This window comes from Ambystoma mexicanum, chromosome 4q, assembly GCF_040938575.1.
Source record: "Ambystoma mexicanum isolate Mex_15411 chromosome 4q, UKY_AmexF1_1, whole genome shotgun sequence".
NCBI classification, from domain to species: Eukaryota; Metazoa; Chordata; class Amphibia; order Caudata; family Ambystomatidae; genus Ambystoma; species Ambystoma mexicanum.
In genome coordinates this window covers 436,845,744-436,866,779 of record NC_090928.1, presented here as the reverse complement: position 1 = coordinate 436,866,779, position 21,036 = coordinate 436,845,744, and the positions used below count along the sequence as shown (strand labels likewise).

The window sequence follows — 21,036 nt, the reverse complement described above, 5'->3', positions numbered from 1 at the left end:
CCCAAGTTCTACTGGTGATATTATCAGTTTGAAATAGTCCATTGGAAGCTGATATGAATGTTATAAAACTGTGGTGGAAACCAATAATATGCCCCCAATGAAATGTATTAATTTGTACAGCTGACCAGAAGTGCACTGATGTCATTAGTTCTACAAGTTCCATACAGTCACCCACTCTATCACCTTTTTAAAAAAGGGCAGTTTTCAGCATTCAAGGGTTTATGTCAGTGGTAGAGCGTAGGAGTGTAGTTCAAGAAGTCCCTGTTTCATAACCATATACCCTCTTCAATAGATGCTGTTAAAATGTGTTTCAACCCAATGCACTGTAAGAAACAATAGGATATATCATCATTTTGAAGTGGGAGAATGGGAGAAAAAGCTCCCCCCAATCTCCTCGCGACCATGGCCCAGAGGATCGCGGCCTAGACACCCATCACGAGATGAATTCCTCTATCTACCAGACGACCAAATACCCTGGATCAAGAACATACGGATATGCCCACCAGCCTGCCCTACTCGAGCCGACACCTGCGGCATGGATGAACTCAACTAAGACCTCGACAACAAGCACCCACATCGTTAGAGATGCCATGACGACCTAGCCAACTGCCAAGAACACACGTGCCACCATGCACACTGGACACTCACGCACCAACCCACACGAAGAATATATTCAGTGCTATGACGTAGGTGACGGATACACCCACTGACGCGCATCTTTATTATTTTTCACATAGGTTTTCCGTAATGCAGAAACGCAAGACGCATAAAGCACTTGCGTATACGCTTGCTGACGCTTCTCCCACCCCTTGCATCGTGATGAGAATATAACGAAGATGTAATACTGCCTATGAAGCCATGTCGCACCACAACACAGGTGCCGTGCATTACACCTTCCCACCTATGAACCAGGCCCAAGTAGGCCGCAAGCAAGAGCCGCCATGAACACTGAATGTGCAAAAGTACAAGTGCTGATCGCGCAGAACGAGCCCAGCGAGAGCTCACAGCCAAGGGAGCGATGTTGCAACTCGTATGCTACCAGCCGACGCCAAGGTCACACCTGTAAGCAAAGCCAAGCACGCAGAAGCAAAATACAACTTTAAATGTGCAGGATTCTGCCCCAGCCACGGTCTCCCCTTACGTGACCAAGCCAACCTGACAAGGTGCCAGACCCACGAGGGAGAAGTCGCCTGGGTCCCACGTCTGGGACACAGGCTGCAACAATGAAATGACCCAACGGACACCTACAGCGATGGGAATGGTCTGCTGTCAGGCCTATGCGCAAATCTGCGCATTGTCTGCACGAACACATAGTTACATATTGTTGCTAGTGACAGGTACACTGCGAGCTGGGAACAACGATGGTCCCAGGCTGGGGGGCTCGCGGGTGGACCAATCAGAACATGGGAGCACTCATCACTGACGCCACTAACATTAGCCAATCATTAGGGCTCTTCGTGTAACAATTTTCAAGTATCTAATAGAAGGGACAACCCAAGTATACCACCTGACTCATCCTCAACCACTAATACTGTTCTCTATATGTATGCTATATTAACCCTACCACTCGAGGAACCAATCCACAGTGGCGATTGGTTTTTCGCTAACTTTCCCAGGAGACGCAAGTAGCGCGTCATACTGAGGCAAAAAGGGCCTGCGAGCCCCACGAACTTTGAGATTCTGGACGGACGCGTATGATCCTAGACCCATCCCTGCCGTTGTTTAATAAACAGCAGAACCACCTTGCTTCTTGCGTGTGTCTCATACTCAATTTTGGGGAACACGGGAGGAGTTGGGGCCTCCCAGCCCGGAGGCCTGCGGACGGACCAGCCGACCCCGGGACAATCACCCGGACAATTTCATGTACAAAACAATGAACAATTGGGTTTAACTATGCTCTTAGCACAAAATCAACAAACTGCAGTAGAGAAGCAGTTAGGTTTTGCAGAATTTGTGCATTTGACAAAAGTTTTTTTCCATGTTCCAATATCTACATGTGATACGAAATGTATGAATTCTTGCAATGGAAACCTCACTGTATTGTACCAAGGCAGATAAAGGACATCGTGTGTACCCCTTGTAGTTATAAGGAGGGTTTGGTGGCTGAAAATGCATTGCTTTGATGGCGATTGCATGTTGCTTCCACTTTGTACATATTACTGAATTAATATAGATGAACATTGCAGAATTGGGGGTGTAGCTCAGTGGTAGAACATTTGACTGCAGATCAAGAGGTCCCTAGTTCAAATCTGGGTGCCCCCTTGTCCAACTGTTTTACCTGTAGAAATATTGTTTTAAATAAATTGAAGAAAACATTTACAATCTTAGCATTTTATGTAATGAGCAACACATTTCTACATATGAAATACTCCTGATCATCACCTGAAACATAGGGTAAACACCATTAAGCTGTTTAGGATTTTGTCGTATGATACAAGCTGTGTTTTACATTCACCCAAGTTCTACTGGTGATATTATCAGTTTGAAATAGTCCATTGGAAGCTGATATGAATGTTATAAAACTGTGGTGGAAACCAATAATATGCCCTCAATGAAATGTATTAATTTGTACAGCTGCCCAGAAGTGCACTGATGTCATTAGTTCTACAAGTTCCATACAGTCACCCACTCTATCACCTTTTTAAAAAAGGGCAGTTTTCAGCATTCAAGGGTTTATGTCAGTGGTAGAGCGTAGGAGTGCTTTTCAAGAAGTCCCTGTTTCATAACCATATACCCTCTTCAATAGATCCTGTTAAAATGTTTTTCAACCCAATGCACTGTAAGAAACAATAAGATATATCATCATTTCATATACAAAACAATGAACAATTGGGTTTAACCATGCTCTTAGCACAAAATCAACAAACTGCAGTAGAGAAGCAGTTACATTTTGCAGAATTTGTGCATTTGACAAAGGTTTTTTTTCCATGTTCCAAGATCTACATGTGATACGAAATGTATGAATTCTTGCAATGGAAACCTCACTGTATTTTACCAAGGCAGATAAAGGACATCTTGTGCACCCCTTATAGTTATAAGGAGGGTTTGGTGGCTGAAAATGCATTGCTTTGATGGTGATTGCATGTTGCTTCCACTTTGTACATATTACTGAATTAATATAGATGAACATTTCAGAATTGGGGGTATAGCTCAGTGGTAGAGCATTTGACTGCAGATCAAGAGGTTCCTAGTTCAAATCTGGATGCCCCCTTGTTTACCGGTAGAAATATTGTTTTAAATAAATTGAAGAAAACATTTACAATCTTAGCATTTTATGTAATGAGCAGCACATTTCTACATTTGAAATACTCCTGATCATCTCCTGAAACATAGGGTAAACACCATGAAGCTGTTTAGGATTTCTTTGTATGATACAAGCTGTGTTTTACATTCACCCAAGTTCTACTGGTGATATTATCAGTTTGAAATAGTCCATTGGAAGCGCATATGAATGTTATAAAACTGTGGTGGAAACCAATAGTATGCCCTTAATGAAATGTATTAATTTGTACAGCTGACCAGAAGTGCACTGATGTCATTAGTTCTACAAGTTCCATACAGTCACCCACTCTATCACCTTTTTAAAAAAGGGCAGTTTTCAGCATTCAAGGGTTTATGTCAGTGGTAGAGCGTAGGAGTGCAGTTCAAAAAGTCCCTGTTTCATAACCATATACCCTCTTCAATAGATCCTGTTAAAATGTTTTTCAACCCAATGCACTCTAAGAAACAATAAGATATATCATCATTTCATATACAAAACAATGAACAATTGGGTTTAACTATGCTCTTAGCACAAAATCAACAAACTGCAGTAGAGAAGCAGTTACATTTTGCAGAATTTGTGCATTTGACAAAAGTTTTTTTTCCATGTTCCAAGATCTACATGTGATACGAAATTTATGAATTCTTGCAATTGAAACCTCACTGTGTTTTACCAAGGCAGATAAAGGACATCTTGTGTACCCCTTATAGTTATAAGGAGGGTTTGGTGGCTGAAAATGTATTGCTTTGATGGTGATTGCATGTTGCTTCCACTTTGTACATATTACTGAATTAGTATAGATGAAGATTTCAGAATTGGGGGTATAGCTCAGTGGTAGAGCATTTGACTGCAGTTTAAGAGGTTCCTAGTTCAAATCTGGGTGCCCCCGTGTCCAACTGTTTCACCTGTAGAAATCTTCTTTTAATTAAATAAATTGAAGACATAATTTACAATCTTAGCATTTTATGTAAAGAGCAACACATTTCTACATTTGAAATACTCCTGATCATCTCCTGAAACATAGGGTAAACACCATGAAGCTGTTTTGGATTTCTTCGTATGATACAAGGTGTGTTTTACATTCACCCAAGCTCTACTGTTGATATTATCAGTTTGAAATAGTCCATTGGAAGCTGATATAAATGTTATAAAACTGTGGTGGAAACCAATAATATGCCCTCAATGAAATGTATTAATTTGTACAGCTGACCAGAAGTGCACTGATGTCATTAGTTCTACAAGTTCCATAAAGTCACCCACTCTATCACCTTTTTAAAAAGGGCAGTTTTCAGCATTCAAGGGTTTATGTCAGTGGTAGAGCGTAGGAGTGCAGTTCAAAAAGTCCCTGTTTCATAACCATATACCCTCTTCAATAGATCCTGTTAAAATGTTTTTCAACCCAATGCACTGTAAGAAACAATAAGATATATCATCATTTCATATACAAAACAATGAACAATTGATTTTAACTATGCTCTTAGCACAAAATCAACAAACTGCAGTAGAGAAGCAGTTACATTGTGCAGAATTTGTGCATTTGACAAAAGTTTTTTTTCCGTGTTCCAAGATCTACATGTGATACGAAATTTATGAATTCTTGCAATTGAAACCTCACTGTGTTTTACCAAGGCAGATAAAGGACATCTTGTGTACCCCTTATAGTTATAAGGAGGGTTTGGTGGCTGAAAATGCATTGCTTTGATGGTGATTGCATGTTGCTGCCACTTTGTACATATTACTGAATTAATATAGGTGAACATTTTAGAATTGGTGTAGCTCAATGGTAGAGCATTTGACTGCAGATCAAGAGGTTCCTAGTTCAAATCTGGGTGCCCCCTTGTTTACCAGTAGAAATATTGTTTTAAATAAATTGAAGAAAACATTTACAATCTTAGCATTTTATGTAATGAGCAGCACATTTCTACATTTGAAATACTCCTGATCATCTCCTGAAACATACGGTAAACACCATGAAGCTGTTTAGGATTTCTTTGTATGATACAAGCTGTGTTTTACATTCACCCAAGTTCTACTGGTGATATTATCAGTTTGCAATAGTCCATTGGAAGCGCATATGAATGTTATAAAACTGTGGTGGAAACCAATAGTATGCCCTTAATTAAATGTATTAATTTGTACAGCTGACCAGAAGTGCACTGATGTCATTAGTTCTACAAGTTCCATACAGTCACCCACTCTATCACCTTTTTAAAAAAGGGCAGTTTTCAGCATTCAAGGGTTTATGTCAGTGGTAGAGCGTAGGAGTGCAGTTCAAAAAGTCCATGTTTCATAACCATATACCCTCTTCAATAGATCCTGTTAAAATGTTTTTCAACCCAATGCACTCTAAGAAACAATAAGATATATCATCATTTCATATACAAAACAATGAACAATTGGGTTTAACTATGCTCTTAGCACAAAATCAACAAACTGCAGTAGAGAAGCAGTTACATTTTGCAGAATTTGTGCATTTGACAAAAGTTTTTTTTCCATGTTCCAAGATCTACATGTGATACGAAATTTATGAAGTCTTGCAATTGAAACCTCTCTGTGTTTTACCAAGGCAGATAAAGGACATCTTGTGTACCCCTTATAGTTATAAGGAGGGTTTGGTGGCTGAAAATGCATTGCTTTGATGGTGATTGCATGTTGCTGCCACTTTGTACATATTACTGAATAAATATAGGTGAACATTTTAGAATTGGGGGTATAGCTCAATGGTAGAGCATTTGACTGCAGATCAGGAGGTCACTAGTTCAAATCTGGGTGCCCCCGTGTCCATCTGTTTTACCTGTAGAAATCTTTTTTTAATTAAATAAATTGAAGAAAACATTTACAATCTTAGCATTTTATGTAAAGAGCAACACATTTCTACATTTGAAATACTCCTGATCATCTCCTGAAACATAGGATAAACACCATGAAGCTGTTTTGGATTTCTTCGTATGATACAAGGTGTGTTTTACATTCACCCAAGCTCTACTGGTGATATTATCAGTTTGAAATAGTCCATTGGAAGCTGATATGAATGTTGTAAAACTGTGGTGGAAACCAATAATATACCCTCAATGAAATGTATTAATTTGTACAGCTGACCAGAAGTGCACTGATGTCATTAGTTCTACAAGTTCCCTACAGTCACCCACTCTATCACCTTTTTAAAAAAGGGCAGTTTTCAGTATTCAAGGGTTTATGTCAGTGGTAGAGCGTAGGAGTGCAGTTCAAGAAGTCCCTGTTTCCTAACGATATACCCTTTTCAATAGATCCTGTTAAAATGTTTTTCAACCCAATGCACTGTAAGAAACAATAAGATATATCATCATTTCATATACAAAACAATGAACAATTGGGTTTAACCATGCTCTTAGCACAAAATAAACAAACTGCAGTAGAGAAACAGTTACATTTTGCAGAATTTGTGCATTTGACAAAGGTTTTGTTTCCATGTTCCAAGATCTACATGTGATACGAAATTTATGAATTATTGCAATGCAAACCTCACTGTATTTTACCAAGGCAGATAACGGACATCTTGTGTACCCCTTATAGTTATAAGGAGGGTTTGGTGGCTGAAAATGCATTGCTTTGATGGTGATTGCATGTTGCTTCCACTTTGTACATATTACTGAATTAGTATAGGTGAACATTTCAGAATTGGGGATATAGCTCAGTGGTAGAGCATTTGACTGCAGTTTAAGAGGTTCATAGTTCAAATCTGGATGCCCCCTTTTTTTAAATAAATTGAATAAAACATTTACAATCTTAGCATTTTATGTAATGAGCAACACATTTCTACATTTGAAATACTCCTGATCATCTCCTGAAACATAGGGTAAACACCATGAAGCTGTTTAGGATTTCTTTGTATGATACAAGCTGTGTTTTACATTCACCCAAGTTCTACTGGTGATATTATCAGTTTGAAATAGTCCATTGGAAGCTCATATGAATGTTATAAAACTGTGGTGGAAACCAATAACATGCCCTTAATGAAATGTATTAATTTGTACAGCTGACCAGAAGTGCACTGATGTCATTAGTTCTACAAGTTCCATAAAGTCACCCACTCTATCACCTTTTTAAAAAAGGGCAGTTTTCAGCATTCAAGGGTTTATGTCAGTGGTAGAGCGTAGGAGTGCAGTTCAAAAAGTCCCTGTTTCATAACCATATACCCTCTTCAATAGATCCTGTTAAAATGTTTTTCAACCCAATGCACTGTAAGAAACAATACGATATATCATCATTTCATATACAAAACAATGAACAATTGGGTTTAACTATGCTCTTAGCACAAAATCAACAAACTGCAGTAGAGAAGCAGTTACGTTTTGCAGAATTTGTGCATTTGACAAAGGTTTTTTTTCCATGTTCCAAGATCTACATGTGATACGAAATGTATGAATTCTTGCAATGGAAACCTCACTGTATTTTACCAAGGCAGATAAAGGACATCTTGTGTACCTCTTATAGTTATAAGGAGGGTTTGGTGGCTGAAAATGCATTGCTTTGATGGTGATTGCATGTTGCTTCCACTTTGTACATATTACTGAATTAATATAGATGAACATTGTAGAATTGGGGGTGTAGCTTAGTGGTAGAGCATTTGACTGCAGAACAAGAGGTCCCTAGTTCAAATTTGGGTGCTCCCTTGTCCAACTGTTTTACCTGTAGAAATATTGTTTTAAATAAATTGAAGAAAACATTTACAATCTTAGCATTTTATGTAATGAGCAACACATTTCTACATTTGAAATACTCCTGAAACATAGGGTAAACACCATTAAGCTGTTTAGGATTTTGTCGTATGATACAAGCTGTGTTTTACATTCACCCAAGTTCTACTGGTGATATTATCAGTTTGAAATAGTCCATTGGAAGCTGATATGAATGTTATAAAACTGTGGTGGAAACCAATAATATGCCCCCAATGAAATGTATTAATTTGTACAGCTGACCAGAAGTGCACTGATGTCATTAGTTCTACAAGTTCCATACAGTCACCCACTCTATCACCTTTTTAAAAAAGGGCAGTTTTCAGCATTCAAGGGTTTATGTCAGTGGTAGAGCGTAGGAGTGTAGTTCAAGAAGTCCCTGTTTCATAACCATATACCCTCTTCAATAGATGCTGTTAAAATGTGTTTCAACCCAATGCACTGTAAGAAACAATAGGATATATCATCATTTTGAAGTGGGAGAATGGGAGAAAAAGCTCCCCCCAATCTCCTCGCGACCATGGCCCAGAGGATCGCGGCCTAGACACCCATCACGAGATGAATTCCTCTATCTACCAGACGACCAAATACCCTGGATCAAGAACATACGGATATGCCCACCAGCCTGCCCTACTCGAGCCGACACCTGCGGCATGGATGAACTCAACTAAGACCTCGACAACAAGCACCCACATCGTTAGAGATGCCATGACGACCTAGCCAACTGCCAAGAACACACGTGCCACCATGCACACTGGACACTCACGCACCAACCCACACGAAGAATATATTCAGTGCTATGACGTAGGTGACGGATACACCCACTGACGCGCATCTTTATTATTTTTCACATAGGTTTTCCGTAATGCAGAAACGCAAGACGCATAAAGCACTTGCGTATACGCTTGCTGACGCTTCTCCCACCCCTTGCATCGTGATGAGAATATAACGAAGATGTAATACTGCCTATGAAGCCATGTCGCACCACAACACAGGTGCCGTGCATTACACCTTCCCACCTATGAACCAGGCCCAAGTAGGCCGCAAGCAAGAGCCGCCATGAACACTGAATGTGCAAAAGTACAAGTGCTGATCGCGCAGAACGAGCCCAGCGAGAGCTCACAGCCAAGGGAGCGATGTTGCAACTCGTATGCTACCAGCCGACGCCAAGGTCACACCTGTAAGCAAAGCCAAGCACGCAGAAGCAAAATACAACTTTAAATGTGCAGGATTCTGCCCCAGCCACGGTCTCCCCTTACGTGACCAAGCCAACCTGACAAGGTGCCAGACCCACGAGGGAGAAGTCGCCTGGGTCCCACGTCTGGGACACAGGCTGCAACAATGAAATGACCCAACGGACACCTACAGCGATGGGAATGGTCTGCTGTCAGGCCTATGCGCAAATCTGCGCATTGTCTGCACGAACACATAGTTACATATTGTTGCTAGTGACAGGTACACTGCGAGCTGGGAACAACGATGGTCCCAGGCTGGGGGGCTCGCGGGTGGACCAATCAGAACATGGGAGCACTCATCACTGACGCCACTAACATTAGCCAATCATTAGGGCTCTTCGTGTAACAATTTTCAAGTATCTAATAGAAGGGACAACCCAAGTATACCACCTGACTCATCCTCAACCACTAATACTGTTCTCTATATGTATGCTATATTAACCCTACCACTCGAGGAACCAATCCACAGTGGCGATTGGTTTTTCGCTAACTTTCCCAGGAGACGCAAGTAGCGCGTCATACTGAGGCAAAAAGGGCCTGCGAGCCCCACGAACTTTGAGATTCTGGACGGACGCGTATGATCCTAGACCCATCCCTGCCGTTGTTTAATAAACAGCAGAACCACCTTGCTTCTTGCGTGTGTCTCATACTCAATTTTGGGGAACACGGGAGGAGTTGGGGCCTCCCAGCCCGGAGGCCTGCGGACGGACCAGCCGACCCCGGGACAATCACCCGGACAATTTCATGTACAAAACAATGAACAATTGGGTTTAACTATGCTCTTAGCACAAAATCAACAAACTGCAGTAGAGAAGCAGTTAGGTTTTGCAGAATTTGTGCATTTGACAAAAGTTTTTTTCCATGTTCCAATATCTACATGTGATACGAAATGTATGAATTCTTGCAATGGAAACCTCACTGTATTGTACCAAGGCAGATAAAGGACATCGTGTGTACCCCTTGTAGTTATAAGGAGGGTTTGGTGGCTGAAAATGCATTGCTTTGATGGCGATTGCATGTTGCTTCCACTTTGTACATATTACTGAATTAATATAGATGAACATTGCAGAATTGGGGGTGTAGCTCAGTGGTAGAACATTTGACTGCAGATCAAGAGGTCCCTAGTTCAAATCTGGGTGCCCCCTTGTCCAACTGTTTTACCTGTAGAAATATTGTTTTAAATAAATTGAAGAAAACATTTACAATCTTAGCATTTTATGTAATGAGCAACACATTTCTACATATGAAATACTCCTGATCATCACCTGAAACATAGGGTAAACACCATTAAGCTGTTTAGGATTTTGTCGTATGATACAAGCTGTGTTTTACATTCACCCAAGTTCTACTGGTGATATTATCAGTTTGAAATAGTCCATTGGAAGCTGATATGAATGTTATAAAACTGTGGTGGAAACCAATAATATGCCCTCAATGAAATGTATTAATTTGTACAGCTGCCCAGAAGTGCACTGATGTCATTAGTTCTACAAGTTCCATACAGTCACCCACTCTATCACCTTTTTAAAAAAGGGCAGTTTTCAGCATTCAAGGGTTTATGTCAGTGGTAGAGCGTAGGAGTGCTTTTCAAGAAGTCCCTGTTTCATAACCATATACCCTCTTCAATAGATCCTGTTAAAATGTTTTTCAACCCAATGCACTGTAAGAAACAATAAGATATATCATCATTTCATATACAAAACAATGAACAATTGGGTTTAACCATGCTCTTAGCACAAAATCAACAAACTGCAGTAGAGAAGCAGTTACATTTTGCAGAATTTGTGCATTTGACAAAGGTTTTTTTTCCATGTTCCAAGATCTACATGTGATACGAAATGTATGAATTCTTGCAATGGAAACCTCACTGTATTTTACCAAGGCAGATAAAGGACATCTTGTGCACCCCTTATAGTTATAAGGAGGGTTTGGTGGCTGAAAATGCATTGCTTTGATGGTGATTGCATGTTGCTTCCACTTTGTACATATTACTGAATTAATATAGATGAACATTTCAGAATTGGGGGTATAGCTCAGTGGTAGAGCATTTGACTGCAGATCAAGAGGTTCCTAGTTCAAATCTGGATGCCCCCTTGTTTACCGGTAGAAATATTGTTTTAAATAAATTGAAGAAAACATTTACAATCTTAGCATTTTATGTAATGAGCAGCACATTTCTACATTTGAAATACTCCTGATCATCTCCTGAAACATAGGGTAAACACCATGAAGCTGTTTAGGATTTCTTTGTATGATACAAGCTGTGTTTTACATTCACCCAAGTTCTACTGGTGATATTATCAGTTTGAAATAGTCCATTGGAAGCGCATATGAATGTTATAAAACTGTGGTGGAAACCAATAGTATGCCCTTAATGAAATGTATTAATTTGTACAGCTGACCAGAAGTGCACTGATGTCATTAGTTCTACAAGTTCCATACAGTCACCCACTCTATCACCTTTTTAAAAAAGGGCAGTTTTCAGCATTCAAGGGTTTATGTCAGTGGTAGAGCGTAGGAGTGCAGTTCAAAAAGTCCCTGTTTCATAACCATATACCCTCTTCAATAGATCCTGTTAAAATGTTTTTCAACCCAATGCACTCTAAGAAACAATAAGATATATCATCATTTCATATACAAAACAATGAACAATTGGGTTTAACTATGCTCTTAGCACAAAATCAACAAACTGCAGTAGAGAAGCAGTTACATTTTGCAGAATTTGTGCATTTGACAAAAGTTTTTTTTCCATGTTCCAAGATCTACATGTGATACGAAATTTATGAATTCTTGCAATTGAAACCTCACTGTGTTTTACCAAGGCAGATAAAGGACATCTTGTGTACCCCTTATAGTTATAAGGAGGGTTTGGTGGCTGAAAATGTATTGCTTTGATGGTGATTGCATGTTGCTTCCACTTTGTACATATTACTGAATTAGTATAGATGAAGATTTCAGAATTGGGGGTATAGCTCAGTGGTAGAGCATTTGACTGCAGTTTAAGAGGTTCCTAGTTCAAATCTGGGTGCCCCCGTGTCCAACTGTTTCACCTGTAGAAATCTTCTTTTAATTAAATAAATTGAAGACATAATTTACAATCTTAGCATTTTATGTAAAGAGCAACACATTTCTACATTTGAAATACTCCTGATCATCTCCTGAAACATAGGGTAAACACCATGAAGCTGTTTTGGATTTCTTCGTATGATACAAGGTGTGTTTTACATTCACCCAAGCTCTACTGTTGATATTATCAGTTTGAAATAGTCCATTGGAAGCTGATATAAATGTTATAAAACTGTGGTGGAAACCAATAATATGCCCTCAATGAAATGTATTAATTTGTACAGCTGACCAGAAGTGCACTGATGTCATTAGTTCTACAAGTTCCATAAAGTCACCCACTCTATCACCTTTTTAAAAAGGGCAGTTTTCAGCATTCAAGGGTTTATGTCAGTGGTAGAGCGTAGGAGTGCAGTTCAAAAAGTCCCTGTTTCATAACCATATACCCTCTTCAATAGATCCTGTTAAAATGTTTTTCAACCCAATGCACTGTAAGAAACAATAAGATATATCATCATTTCATATACAAAACAATGAACAATTGATTTTAACTATGCTCTTAGCACAAAATCAACAAACTGCAGTAGAGAAGCAGTTACATTGTGCAGAATTTGTGCATTTGACAAAAGTTTTTTTTCCGTGTTCCAAGATCTACATGTGATACGAAATTTATGAATTCTTGCAATTGAAACCTCACTGTGTTTTACCAAGGCAGATAAAGGACATCTTGTGTACCCCTTATAGTTATAAGGAGGGTTTGGTGGCTGAAAATGCATTGCTTTGATGGTGATTGCATGTTGCTGCCACTTTGTACATATTACTGAATTAATATAGGTGAACATTTTAGAATTGGTGTAGCTCAATGGTAGAGCATTTGACTGCAGATCAAGAGGTTCCTAGTTCAAATCTGGGTGCCCCCTTGTTTACCAGTAGAAATATTGTTTTAAATAAATTGAAGAAAACATTTACAATCTTAGCATTTTATGTAATGAGCAGCACATTTCTACATTTGAAATACTCCTGATCATCTCCTGAAACATACGGTAAACACCATGAAGCTGTTTAGGATTTCTTTGTATGATACAAGCTGTGTTTTACATTCACCCAAGTTCTACTGGTGATATTATCAGTTTGCAATAGTCCATTGGAAGCGCATATGAATGTTATAAAACTGTGGTGGAAACCAATAGTATGCCCTTAATTAAATGTATTAATTTGTACAGCTGACCAGAAGTGCACTGATGTCATTAGTTCTACAAGTTCCATACAGTCACCCACTCTATCACCTTTTTAAAAAAGGGCAGTTTTCAGCATTCAAGGGTTTATGTCAGTGGTAGAGCGTAGGAGTGCAGTTCAAAAAGTCCATGTTTCATAACCATATACCCTCTTCAATAGATCCTGTTAAAATGTTTTTCAACCCAATGCACTCTAAGAAACAATAAGATATATCATCATTTCATATACAAAACAATGAACAATTGGGTTTAACTATGCTCTTAGCACAAAATCAACAAACTGCAGTAGAGAAGCAGTTACATTTTGCAGAATTTGTGCATTTGACAAAAGTTTTTTTTCCATGTTCCAAGATCTACATGTGATACGAAATTTATGAAGTCTTGCAATTGAAACCTCTCTGTGTTTTACCAAGGCAGATAAAGGACATCTTGTGTACCCCTTATAGTTATAAGGAGGGTTTGGTGGCTGAAAATGCATTGCTTTGATGGTGATTGCATGTTGCTGCCACTTTGTACATATTACTGAATAAATATAGGTGAACATTTTAGAATTGGGGGTATAGCTCAATGGTAGAGCATTTGACTGCAGATCAGGAGGTCACTAGTTCAAATCTGGGTGCCCCCGTGTCCATCTGTTTTACCTGTAGAAATCTTTTTTTAATTAAATAAATTGAAGAAAACATTTACAATCTTAGCATTTTATGTAAAGAGCAACACATTTCTACATTTGAAATACTCCTGATCATCTCCTGAAACATAGGATAAACACCATGAAGCTGTTTTGGATTTCTTCGTATGATACAAGGTGTGTTTTACATTCACCCAAGCTCTACTGGTGATATTATCAGTTTGAAATAGTCCATTGGAAGCTGATATGAATGTTGTAAAACTGTGGTGGAAACCAATAATATACCCTCAATGAAATGTATTAATTTGTACAGCTGACCAGAAGTGCACTGATGTCATTAGTTCTACAAGTTCCCTACAGTCACCCACTCTATCACCTTTTTAAAAAAGGGCAGTTTTCAGTATTCAAGGGTTTATGTCAGTGGTAGAGCGTAGGAGTGCAGTTCAAGAAGTCCCTGTTTCCTAACGATATACCCTTTTCAATAGATCCTGTTAAAATGTTTTTCAACCCAATGCACTGTAAGAAACAATAAGATATATCATCATTTCATATACAAAACAATGAACAATTGGGTTTAACCATGCTCTTAGCACAAAATAAACAAACTGCAGTAGAGAAACAGTTACATTTTGCAGAATTTGTGCATTTGACAAAGGTTTTGTTTCCATGTTCCAAGATCTACATGTGATACGAAATTTATGAATTATTGCAATGCAAACCTCACTGTATTTTACCAAGGCAGATAACGGACATCTTGTGTACCCCTTATAGTTATAAGGAGGGTTTGGTGGCTGAAAATGCATTGCTTTGATGGTGATTGCATGTTGCTTCCACTTTGTACATATTACTGAATTAGTATAGGTGAACATTTCAGAATTGGGGATATAGCTCAGTGGTAGAGCATTTGACTGCAGTTTAAGAGGTTCATAGTTCAAATCTGGATGCCCCCTTTTTTTAAATAAATTGAATAAAACATTTACAATCTTAGCATTTTATGTAATGAGCAACACATTTCTACATTTGAAATACTCCTGATCATCTCCTGAAACATAGGGTAAACACCATGAAGCTGTTTAGGATTTCTTTGTATGATACAAGCTGTGTTTTACATTCACCCAAGTTCTACTGGTGATATTATCAGTTTGAAATAGTCCATTGGAAGCTCATATGAATGTTATAAAACTGTGGTGGAAACCAATAACATGCCCTTAATGAAATGTATTAATTTGTACAGCTGACCAGAAGTGCACTGATGTCATTAGTTCTACAAGTTCCATAAAGTCACCCACTCTATCACCTTTTTAAAAAAGGGCAGTTTTCAGCATTCAAGGGTTTATGTCAGTGGTAGAGCGTAGGAGTGCAGTTCAAAAAGTCCCTGTTTCATAACCATATACCCTCTTCAATAGATCCTGTTAAAATGTTTTTCAACCCAATGCACTGTAAGAAACAATACGATATATCATCATTTCATATACAAAACAATGAACAATTGGGTTTAACTATGCTCTTAGCACAAAATCAACAAACTGCAGTAGAGAAGCAGTTACGTTTTGCAGAATTTGTGCATTTGACAAAGGTTTTTTTTCCATGTTCCAAGATCTACATGTGATACGAAATGTATGAATTCTTGCAATGGAAACCTCACTGTATTTTACCAAGGCAGATAAAGGACATCTTGTGTACCTCTTATAGTTATAAGGAGGGTTTGGTGGCTGAAAATGCATTGCTTTGATGGTGATTGCATGTTGCTTCCACTTTGTACATATTACTGAATTAATATAGATGAACATTGTAGAATTGGGGGTGTAGCTTAGTGGTAGAGCATTTGACTGCAGAACAAGAGGTCCCTAGTTCAAATTTGGGTGCTCCCTTGTCCAACTGTTTTACCTGTAGAAATATTGTTTTAAATAAATTGAAGAAAACATTTACAATCTTAGCATTTTATGTAATGAGCAACACATTTCTACATTTGAAATACTCCTGAAACATAGGGTAAACACCATTAAGCTGTTTAGGATTTTGTCGTATGATACAAGCTGTGTTTTACATTCACCCAAGTTCTACTGGTGATATTATCAGTTTGAAATAGTCCATTGGAAGCTGATATGAATGTTATAAAACTGTGGTGGAAACCAATAATATGCCCCCAATGAAATGTATTAATTTGTACAGCTGACCAGAAGTGCACTGATGTCATTAGTTCTACAAGTTCCATACAGTCACCCACTCTATCACCTTTTTAAAAAAGGGCAGTTTTCAGCATTCAAGGGTTTATGTCAGTGGTAGAGCGTAGGAGTGTAGTTCAAGAAGTCCCTGTTTCATAACCATATACCCTCTTCAATAGATGCTGTTAAAATGTGTTTCAACCCAATGCACTGTAAGAAACAATAGGATATATCATCATTTTGAAGTGGGAGAATGGGAGAAAAAGCTCCCCCCAATCTCCTCGCGACCATGGCCCAGAGGATCGCGGCCTAGACACCCATCACGAGATGAATTCCTCTATCTACCAGACGACCAAATACCCTGGATCAAGAACATACGGATATGCCCACCAGCCTGCCCTACTCGAGCCGACACCTGCGGCATGGATGAACTCAACTAAGACCTCGACAACAAGCACCCACATCGTTAGAGATGCCATGACGACCTAGCCAACTGCCAAGAACACACGTGCCACCATGCACACTGGACACTCACGCACCAACCCACACGAAGAATATATTCAGTGCTATGACGTAGGTGACGGATACACCCACTGACGCGCATCTTTATTATTTTTCACATAGGTTTTCCGTAATGCAGAAACGCAAGACGCATAAAGCACTTGCGTATACGCTTGCTGACGCTTCTCCCACCCCTTGCATCGTGATGAGAATATAACGAAGATGTAATACTGCCTATGAAGCCATGTCGCACCACAACACAGGTGCCGTGCATTACACCTTCCCACCTATGAACCAGGCCCAAGTAGGCCGCAAGCAAGAGCCGCCATGAACACTGAATGTGCAAAAGTACAAGTGCTGATCGCGCAGAACGAGCCCAGCGAGAGCTCACAGCCAAGGGAGCGATGTTGCAACTCGTATGCTACCAGCCGACGCCAAGGTCACACCTGTAAGCAAAGCCAAGCACGCAGAAGCAAAATACAACTTTAAATGTGCAGGATTCTGCCCCAGCCACGGTCTCCCCTTACGTGACCAAGCCAACCTGACAAGGTGCCAGACCCACGAGGGAGAAGTCGCCTGGGTCCCACGTCTGGGACACAGGCTGCAACAATGAAATGACCCAACGGACACCTACAGCGATGGGAATGGTCTGCTGTCAGGCCTATGCGCAAATCTGCGCATTGTCTGCACGAACACATAGTTACATATTGTTGCTAGTGACAGGTACACTGCGAGCTGGGAACAACGATGGTCCCAGGCTGGGGGGCTCGCGGGTGGACCAATCAGAACATGGGAGCACTCATCACTGACGCCACTAACATTAGCCAATCATTAGGGCTCTTCGTGTAACAATTTTCAAGTATCTAATAGAAGGGACAACCCAAGTATACCACCTGACTCATCCTCAACCACTAATACTGTTCTCTATATGTATGCTATATTAACCCTACCACTCGAGGAACCAATCCACAGTGGCGATTGGTTTTTCGCTAACTTTCCCAGGAGACGCAAGTAGCGCGTCATACTGAGGCAAAAAGGGCCTGCGAGCCCCACGAACTTTGAGATTTTGGACGGACGCGTATGATCCTAGACCCATCCCTGCCGTTGTTTAATAAACAGCAGAACCACCTTGCTTCTTGCGTGTGTCTCATACTCAATTTTGGGGAACACGGGAGGAGTTGGGGCCTCCCAGCCCGGAGGCCTGCGGACGGACCAGCCGACCCCGGGACAATCACCCGGACAATTTCATGTACAAAACAATGAACAATTGGGTTTAACTATGCTCTTAGCACAAAATCAACAAACTGCAGTAGAGAAGCAGTTAGGTTTTGCAGAATTTGTGCATTTGACAAAAGTTTTTTTCCATGTTCCAATATCTACATGTGATACGAAATGTATGAATTCTTGCAATGGAAACCTCACTGTATTGTACCAAGGCAGATAAAGGACATCGTGTGTACCCCTTGTAGTTATAAGGAGGGTTTGGTGGCTGAAAATGCATTGCTTTGATGGCGATTGCATGTTGCTTCCACTTTGTACATATTACTGAATTAATATAGATGAACATTGCAGAATTGGGGGTGTAGCTCAGTGGTAGAACATTTGACTGCAGATCAAGAGGTCCCTAGTTCAAATCTGGGTGCCCCCTTGTCCAACTGTTTTACCTGTAGAAATATTGTTTTAAATAAATTGAAGAAAACATTTACAATCTTAGCATTTTATGTAATGAGCAACACATTTCTACATATGAAATACTCCTGATCATCACCTGAAACATAGGGTAAACACCATTAAGCTGTTTAGGATTTTGTCGTATGATACAAGCTGTGTTTTACATTCACCCAAGTTCTACTGGTGATATTATCAGTTTGAAATAGTCCATTGGAAGCTGATATGAATGTTATAAAACTGTGGTGGAAACCAATAATATGCCCTCAATGAAATGTATTAATTTGTACAGCTGCCCAGAAGTGCACTGATGTCATTAGTTCTACAAGTTCCATACAGTCACCCACTCTATCACCTTTTTAAAAAAGGGCAGTTTTCAGCATTCAAGGGTTTATGTCAGTGGTAGAGCGTAGGAGTGCTTTTCAAGAAGTCCCTGTTTCATAACCATATACCCTCTTCAATAGATCCTGTTAAAATGTTTTTCAACCCAATGCACTGTAAGAAACAATAAGATATATCATCATTTCATATACAAAACAATGAACAATTGGGTTTAACCATGCTCTTAGCACAAAATCAACAAACTGCAGTAGAGAAGCAGTTACATTTTGCAGAATTTGTGCATTTGACAAAGGTTTTTTTTCCATGTTCCAAGATCTACATGTGATACGAAATGTATGAATTCTTGCAATGGAAACCTCACTGTATTTTACCAAGGCAGATAAAGGACATCTTGTGCACCCCTTATAGTTATAAGGAGGGTTTGGTGGCTGAAAATGCATTGCTTTGATGGTGATTGCATGTTGCTTCCACTTTGTACATATTACTGAATTAATATAGATGAACATTTCAGAATTGGGGGTATAGCTCAGTGGTAGAGCATTTGACTGCAGATCAAGAGGTTCCTAGTTCAAATCTGGATGCCCCCTTGTTTACCGGTAGAAATATTGTTTTAAATAAATTGAAGAAAACATTTACAATCTTAGCATTTTATGTAATGAGCAGCACATTTCTACATTTGAAATACTCCTGATCATCTCCTGAAACATAGGGTAAACACCATGAAGCTGTTTAGGATTTCTTTGTATGATACAAGCTGTGTTTTACATTCACCCAAGTTCTACTGGTGATATTATCAGTTTGAAATAGTCCATTGGAAGCGCATATGAATGTTATAAAACTGTGGTGGAAACCAATAGTATGCCCTTAATGAAATGTATTAATTTGTACAGCTGACCAGAAGTGCACTGATGTCATTAGTTCTACAAGTTCCATACAGTCACCCACTCTATCACCTTTTTAAAAAAGGGCAGTTTTCAGCATTCAAGGGTTTATGTCAGTGGTAGAGCGTAGGAGTGCAGTTCAAAAAGTCCCTGTTTCATAACCATATACCCTCTTCAATAGATCCTGTTAAAATGTTTTTCAACCCAATGCACTCTAAGAAACAATAAGATATATCATCATTTCATATACAAAACAATGAACAATTGGGTTTAACTATGCTCTTAGCACAAAATCAACAAACTGCAGTAGAGAAGCAGTTACATTTTGCAGAATTTGTGCATTTGACAAAAGTTTTTTTTCCATGTTCCAAGATCTACATGTGATACGAAATTTATGAATTCTTGCAATTGAAACCTCACTGTGTTTTACCAAGGCAGATAAAGGACATCTTGTGTACCCCTTATAGTTATAAGGAGGGTTTGGTGGCTGAAAATGTATTGCTTTGATGGTGATTGCATGTTGCTTCCACTTTGTACATATTACTGAATTAGTATAGATGAAGATTTCAGAATTGGGGGTATAGCTCAGTGGTAGAGCATTTGACTGCAGTTTAAGAGGTTCCTAGTTCAAATCTGGGTGCCCCCGTGTCCAACTGTTTCACCTGTAGAAATCTTCTTTTAATTAAATAAATTGAAGACATAATTTACAATCTTAGCATTTTATGTAAAGAGCAACACATTTCTACATTTGAAATACTCCTGATCATCTCCTGAAACATAGGGTAAACACCATGAAGCTGTTTTGGATTTCTTCGTATGATACAAGGTGTGTTTTACATTCACCCAAGCTCTACTGTTGATATTATCAGTTTGAAATAGTCCATTGGAAGCTGATATAAATGTTATAAAACTGTGGTGGAAACCAATAATATGCCCTCAATGAAATGTATTAATTTGTACAGCTGACCAGAAGTGCACTGATGTCATTAGTTCTACAAGTTCCATAAAGTCACCCACTCTATCACCTTTTTAAAAAGGGCAGTTTTCAGCATTCAAGGGTTTATGTCAGTGGTAGAGCGTAGGAGTGCAGTTCAAAAAGTCCCTGTTTCATAACCATATACCCTCTTCAATAGATCCTGTTAAAATGTTTTTCAACCCAATGCACTGTAAGAAACAATAAGATATATCATCATTTCATATACAAAACAATGAACAATTGATTTTAACTATGCTCTTAGCACAAAATCAACAAACTGCAGTAGAGAAGCAGTTACATTGTGCAGAATTTGTGCATTTGACAAAAGTTTTTTTTCCGTGTTCCAAGATCTACATGTGATACGA

The 21,036-nt window shown here is 39.2% G+C and overlaps 3 non-coding genes across 3 annotated transcripts; all 3 read left to right on the top strand.

The window, feature by feature from the left end:
- Positions 1-4,079: 4,079 nt before the first annotated feature.
- TRNAC-GCA (transfer RNA cysteine (anticodon GCA)) lies at positions 4,080-4,151 on the top strand. Its single transcript has one exon. It is a non-coding gene; the product is annotated as a tRNA-Cys (tRNA).
- Positions 4,152-12,174: 8,023 nt separating this feature from the next.
- On the top strand, positions 12,175-12,246 carry TRNAC-GCA (transfer RNA cysteine (anticodon GCA)). Its single transcript has one exon. It is a non-coding gene; the product is annotated as a tRNA-Cys (tRNA).
- An 8,023-nt stretch (positions 12,247-20,269) lies between these two features.
- On the top strand, positions 20,270-20,341 carry TRNAC-GCA (transfer RNA cysteine (anticodon GCA)). The gene has a single exon. It is a non-coding gene; the product is annotated as a tRNA-Cys (tRNA).
- Positions 20,342-21,036: the final 695 nt, after the last annotated feature.